The sequence below is a fragment of the Castor canadensis genome, chromosome 8 (assembly GCF_047511655.1).
Source record: "Castor canadensis chromosome 8, mCasCan1.hap1v2, whole genome shotgun sequence".
Lineage (NCBI taxonomy): Eukaryota > Metazoa > Chordata > Mammalia > Rodentia > Castoridae > Castor > Castor canadensis.
In genome coordinates this window covers 28,747,292-28,754,026 of record NC_133393.1, presented here as the reverse complement: position 1 = coordinate 28,754,026, position 6,735 = coordinate 28,747,292, and the positions used below count along the sequence as shown (strand labels likewise).

At 38.8% G+C, this 6,735-nt stretch overlaps 1 non-coding gene across 1 annotated transcript; it reads left to right on the top strand.

Annotated features, from left to right (window-relative positions):
• Positions 1-1,058: 1,058 nt before the first annotated feature.
• On the top strand, positions 1,059-1,130 carry Trnam-cau (transfer RNA methionine (anticodon CAU)). The gene has a single exon. It is a non-coding gene; the product is annotated as a tRNA-Met (tRNA).
• Positions 1,131-6,735: the final 5,605 nt, after the last annotated feature.

Genomic DNA, 6,735 nt, shown 5'->3' with positions numbered 1-6,735 from the left:
AACCTCTTGCCTCTTTTTATTATAAATGTCCCATGGCGTAAGAATCCTTTCTTAGCCTTGAGCTAGAGGTATAGCTTAAGTGGTACGGCGCTTGAATCGAGTTGCCCTGGGTTCAATCCCCAGTACCTCAAAATAATCAATTTTTCCTAGCCTTGTCGTCCAAGCTTTTATCTTAAAAAAGTGCTGACTTCTTTGGAAGTAATTTCTCTAAATTCAATCTTAGTCTTTGCTCCAAAGGCTCAGCTCCTTTACCTTTTAGAAATAAGGTAGCATCCTGATAAACGTGGACACGTGCAGGTGAAGGATTTTAAAAAATGCACTTCGGTAGCCTCGCCCGTAAAACAAAAAGCAAAGCCTCATCATAACGATTTGAGAGGAGCAGCAAGTGAAGTGGCCCTCTCTTACCACTTGGCAAATACCCCTTCTTCCTCTTCCACTTCTTCACTACTTTTCCAGTGAAGAGAAGAGGCCCAGGCACCGGAGCACCAAGCCCCTTGAAAGCAAAAGAGGGAAAACCAACGTGGAGGGGAAGAGAAAAGAAGAGTACTGGCTTTGGGGTATGAAAAACGTTTTCCACCCAAATCTTTTCTGTTGGGCAGCCTCCTGATTGTCTGGAGCCTCAGGCTAGTAGAGGGAGACCTCTGAGAAATGGAGGATGCAGAATGAGGGGATATGTATCAGCCCTATATGGAAAGTGATAGTACAATGTTGTAATGTTTAATACTAAGGAATTTCATATATTGTGGTCCCAGGTCAAGTGAACTTACCCTAGAAAAGAAGATGTCATAGTTGGAATTATCTTCGACAGATAGGGAAAGCGCAGCTTGCGGGAGGAGGAGGAGGCTTGAGTCCTGTGGTCCAGAGAGAGTCGATCCTTAGGCAAGAGAGGAAAAGGAGGGAGAGGGATAGATAGATGGAGGGAGAGTGAGAGAGAACAAAAGCGACAACGAAACAAGATTTAAAACAAAACAGAAAACAAACAAAAATCCCCAGAAACAATGTGGCAAAATGCTGAATATTTACATGATAAGACAGAAAAGCAACCCAACAAAGCCACTAGCAGAGTGGCGCAGCGGAAGCGTGCTGGGCCCATAACCCAGAGGTCGATGGATCGAAACCATTCTCTGCTACTTGACCTTTAGAGATTGCCTCAACTTCCCCAGTCACAGGAAGAAGGCTCCCAAAGAAATGTGTTTGCTCTTTTAAATCTAATGTGTCTCTATGGCTGTACCTTAACATGCTTGACATTTTTTCTTTTCAATTGTTTTTATAACTTCCTTTTTCACTCTCTTCGAAGAGAGAGAGAACTATTTGGGAAGAGCAAGTGACAAATTCTACCTTTACATTCAACAAATTAACTTTGTATCTTGTGACAGACTGAAGTAGAATATGATTTTATAGTTTTTTGCACTCACAGGAAAAAACACTGACTTTTGCTCAGAAATTGGTTATTGTAAATCTACACTACATTCATTGTCTTTTTTCTTGGACGGGAGTCTCTTGCTCCTTTCACCCTTTTGTTCATTCCTATACATGATGTATTAAATTAATTTCAAGGCAATGGTCATGTGCTGTGAATTCTTCTCTAACACACTGTATGTTACAATAACTTGGAAGACATTTTTTGTACTCTCCTCTCACCGTTCTTACATAAACTAGATTCCTGGGAATATTATGAGAAAAACAAGCAAATGGTAGAAAACATAATACATTAAAATAAAACTCTGTGACAAACTCAAAGTAAAACAAAACAAAAAACCCAGAAGAACTGAAATACTTGCTAAAAAATTGAGAGAAAATTGCTAATTAAAATTCTTTTTAATGGGTACACATACTAGGATAAGAAAATATAAATTCCCCCCCAAACAATGGGAATTTACAGTAAAGAATATCAAAAGAAAAAAATTAATAAAAATGTGCATGAGATGGAACTGTTTTATTATTTCTTTGCCGGTAAAGATATTCTTCTTTATAGTTCTCTGAGATCTACAGTCTTTTACAACTTAGTTTGCCTTATCCCCTAAAAGCATTTAAATTAACTTTAAATGCCCATAAATAGGAGAATTGTTAAATAAACTGTGACATATGGACTCAAAGGAGAAATGCTATGTAGCTACCAAACAAAACAAAACAAAACAAGTCTAAGTGAAAAAAAGAAAGTATAGATGAATATATAAGATACTACCTTCTTCAAAAAAGAAAGCATACATTTATCTATTTTTCTTTCTGAAAAGAAAATATAGCAAAGATAAACCAGAAAAACATTACCAAAGAGGATGGTAATATTGTCCAAGGAAAGAGAGTAAGAGGGATTTGAAAAGGCTTCTTTTCTGAGTATACTTTTGGTATATCTTTTGAAAGCATGTGAATGTTCTACATCTTCAAAAATTAATACTAAATCAACAAAAAAACCTAAAACTGAAAACAAACTAAAGCAAAAGAACTTGATTCTATTCCATCTCATGACTACATGGAAAGGAAAAGAGTATAATTTGTGAGCAGGGCATTTGGCAGTACACCTTCACTCTTAGCATTCAGGAGGATGGAACTTGGGGGAGCACTGCAACCAAACCTTTAACTCTTTTCAGTGGATCATTTTTGGTAATAAATGAACAAAGAAATTCTGAAGCTATTATAGAGGTATTACAGGGTAAAGCAAGTGAGTAAATATGCTGGCATGGTTGGAGCTAAGGGTCATAGAATGGAAGAAGGGACACATACAAATATAGAATGGGAGAATGTGAAGGAACTTTTCAGATATGGGTTAGAGTTGGAGGTATGTGTGGGAGCTCATGAGTTCTAAAATATGTGTATGCACATGTGTAGGCATGTATATGTGCACACACACAGCATTAAGTATACATACTTAGGTACGTGCTTGCACACACATTTCATAGTCTGTTTATTAAAAAGACCAAGAAGCAGATATAACAGCAATTAACATTAGACTTTCCACCCACCCTCATTGGTCTCAACTATTCCCCACTGAAAGGAATCAGAGAGTCTCTGAGAAATGGATGACTCTAGGGCCAGGGCAAGGTAGATGCAAAGCAAGCCTGGAGCAACTTACTAAGCCAGGAAGTAAGAAATTACTCAAAAAAAAAAAAGACAGTGGCTTGCTATAAGGACCCAAAAAGCCAGTTCAGAAGAACTCCTCTAAGCTCAACATGGGTTCCTCTGAATACCAATATAATTAAGGGCAACAATGAATTATAAGCCATTGACTAAAAAATAAGATTCCATTATCACAGATAGATATTTAAGTAAATGGAAAAGAGGAGGGCTCTTGCTCAAAATAGAATATTGAATGTGAACTGGTAAGTAGGAGGGAAGGCTTCAGGATGCCTTTGACTCTGATGCTGATGCATAGTCACCCTCATTCCTCACTCTTGTCTTCCACACTGGAGCCATGGTGACATTCTCTTTCTTCCAAGCTCCATGTGCTCATTTCCTGCCCATGACACTCTTTAGCCCTCTCCTCTGTGGTCATCTCACCTTCCTTAGTTCCCTACTCATTCCTGAACTTGGACTCTACCGCCCTTCTTACAGAGTCTTCTATGGCTTCCCTTGTCTGAGTCTAGCTGTCCCATCTGTGTTACCACAGCACCCAAACTGCTGTTATCACATCACCACAAATTTTAGTTGCCTGGCTTGTTTAATAATATCTCCTGCCTTAGTTCTAGCAAGTTTACCCAATGCTTGATCCCTGTCCGGAGATCTTGTTCTCCTTAGAGTCCCATATGCTAAACAGTGCCTAATTGGGAACCTGTATTTAGCCTACTCTGTTTTGATCTCACTAGAACCCAGCATGGCTCAGTTTTACCTTTTGTCCCAAGTTCTGTTTGCTCTGGTGATCCTCAAATTTCTCCTCATTCTTCCTTCTTCACTGATCCCAAGACTGTTTGATTTTTAAGGGTACGTGTTTGACCATGATCAAAAAGAAAGACTATGAAGCCACTGAAAGAGGGGGAAGGGGCCCATGGTTCACGCCTTTAATCCTCAAGGCAGAGATCAGGAGGATCCCGGTTCAAAGCCGGACCTAGGCAAATAGATCTGAGACCCTATCTCGAAAAATCCCTTCACAAAAAAAAAAAAAAAAAAAGCTGGTGGAGTGCCTTAAGGTGTAGGCCTTGAGTTCAAACCCCAGTACCAAAAAAAAAGGGAACCCTTTTTACCTGCACCTTGGAAAAGTGTTCCAGTTCATTCTTGCGTTCTTGGCCTGTGGCTCTGAAGAAAGAGACCCACACTTTCTTTCTCCACTTAGTTGTAAACATATAGCTGTTAATTACAGAGGTCTCTCTCTCTCTCTTTTGAGTTCAGTGCTCAGTGCTTAAAAGAGTTGCTAAAAGCTTATAGAAAATAATGGAGCAATTTGAGACCTCACACCCAGAAACAAGGATTTATGTAGAACGTGGTCACCATTCCAGAGCCGTTTCATCCCCCAGGGTCCACCCCTGACTCCTTTCTACTTCTTACAAGAGCTTCATTCTGCAGCCCTACTAGCTGCTTTAACATTGGAAGAATGTGGCGAAGGGCTGGAAGGTAGAGGGTCCTGGCGGTGCAACAAATGCGTAGATCGCCTCTCTGCAAAGCTGGCACTGGCCAAACCGCCGGCGTTTCTGGTAAGCGTTTCACTTGTGAAACTGGCCGTTACTTCCCATGAACGTTGCCAGGGACGATTTATCACCTTTGGTGCTGGAAAAGATGTTTGGTAGCCTGCCGGTCAAGGATGAGAAACATAATGGGGTCTCACCTACGAAGTTTGAAATTTTCTCATTTGTTAGAACGGTTTTCCTTGTCGCCTCCAGAGTTCGACAGTGTTGAATTTCAGGTGCAGAGTGTTCACTCTTCCTGTTTTTTACCTCCGCGGAGTAAGTTTCGAACTGTTTCTGCCACCCTCTTCCGGGATTTGGTTTGCAGAGAAACTCAATGAGGAGAGAGAACAATCCCACCCGCATTTTGCAGAGGACGCCAACTTCAAAGATGCTCTCAAAAAGAGTGTTTTCAGGTGGGGTACACCCCACGCAGGATGCCTGAAATTTGCAGGGAGCACATTTTGCGAATTGAGTCTTGGAGATGGTGCCTTTTACCTCACCCTTCAGTATTAGGTTTTTGCTTTTCATGATTAAGCAGAGAAAACTTAGAATCAGGACAAGCTCTTCCTTTAGGAAAGAAATCTGCTTATCATTAAATTTGAATAATGATCATAAATCATTATGCAAAGTCCTTGGACCCAAAAGTCTTTATTTATTCAGTTAAGGTGGTACCAATCTGTTTGGATGCTGAAAAGAAAATGGAATTTAGGATCTAGGAAAGTCTTCAAAGAGTCATTTACAAACACATCCTGTTAAACACAGTATCATGTAAAGTTAGTTTGAACTCTGTTCTTTCATCAATGATAAGTTGTTTTTTCGGTTGCATTTTCTTGCCAAGCAATTCTCTTGTCAAATTGCTCTCTGTAGAGACTGTTGCCAGCTGGAATCATACGAGTTTTTGAATGACATCAAGGTTTGTAAAACTTGTATTTGATAACCGCATTTATAAAATTGGCAGTGAGGGTAATGGTGTTTGTTTATTAGTTGTACTTACTGTCATCATTTAAGATGTATCACAGTCCCCTCACATAATTCTTTGATTCATACATTTTTTAAACATCCCAGTGTCACTTCAGGATTTGAAAATGCCACACTTATAAACAAACTCTATGTGATTAAAGTGTTTCTGGCAGTTTTAAACCTTGAATGAACTACTTCTTAAAAAGACCACACAGAAAATACTTTGTTATTAGCTTGTTTTGCACACAAGCAGAAAGACAAATAAGAAAAAAACACACACATCAACAACAGGTTAATGAGAGGAACAAGGAATAGTAGAAGGAGGAAAACAGTTAAAATGTCCTTGAGGCATGGACCATGAAAATTAATAGACGACCCTACAGAGACTGAACCCTGTTTTTTATTTATGCAAACTCTGAGGTTTATCATATATCAAATGTATCGTACACCAAATATCTCAAATGTTTCAGATGCTGAAACTCTTGTAAGGCCTGTTATTATCTTCTAAGATCTATGGATCGCTTTCAGGTTGGTAAGTGTCACCAAGGATACTCTACCGTATTTTCTTAAGGTCTCAATATCTTTACTATAAGTAAGATATTAACAGAGGTGCAAAGGACTGGAATTCAACGTCTAGGATTTCTCTATAAAGGCTACTGGCTCATATGTGTGCTCAACAAACAGCCCCATTTTGTTCTTACTAGGAGCCAGAAATCACAAAACAAAATATTTTATCTTCTTGTTTACCTCTGCCTGAAAATGTCAAATAACTTATGGGAAGAATGGTGTGGGAAGTAAAATGGATTAAAAGAACACCTAATGAAAAAATCTTAGCATTGCTGTACATGTATACATAGAGATGAGTAGATAAATTTAAAAGTAGAGCTAAGGATTCATGGAAATTGACATATCACAGTCATATTTAATTTCAGAAGACAAAGTTAATTTTTTAATAAGTTGGGATGACACTACTAGTTTTACGTATAGAAGAAAGCAAAGATGGACATTTGTCTGTCAACTATGCAAGGAATCAATTTCTACATAGAGTAGTGATTTAAAGTCAGTATATAAGATAACAAAGCATGCAGTTGAAACCAATGAGAGCTCAGACGATTGGAAACTGTTGTATAAGAAATATTTGAGCAACAAAAGCTTAATAAAATATGCTTCAATGAATGCT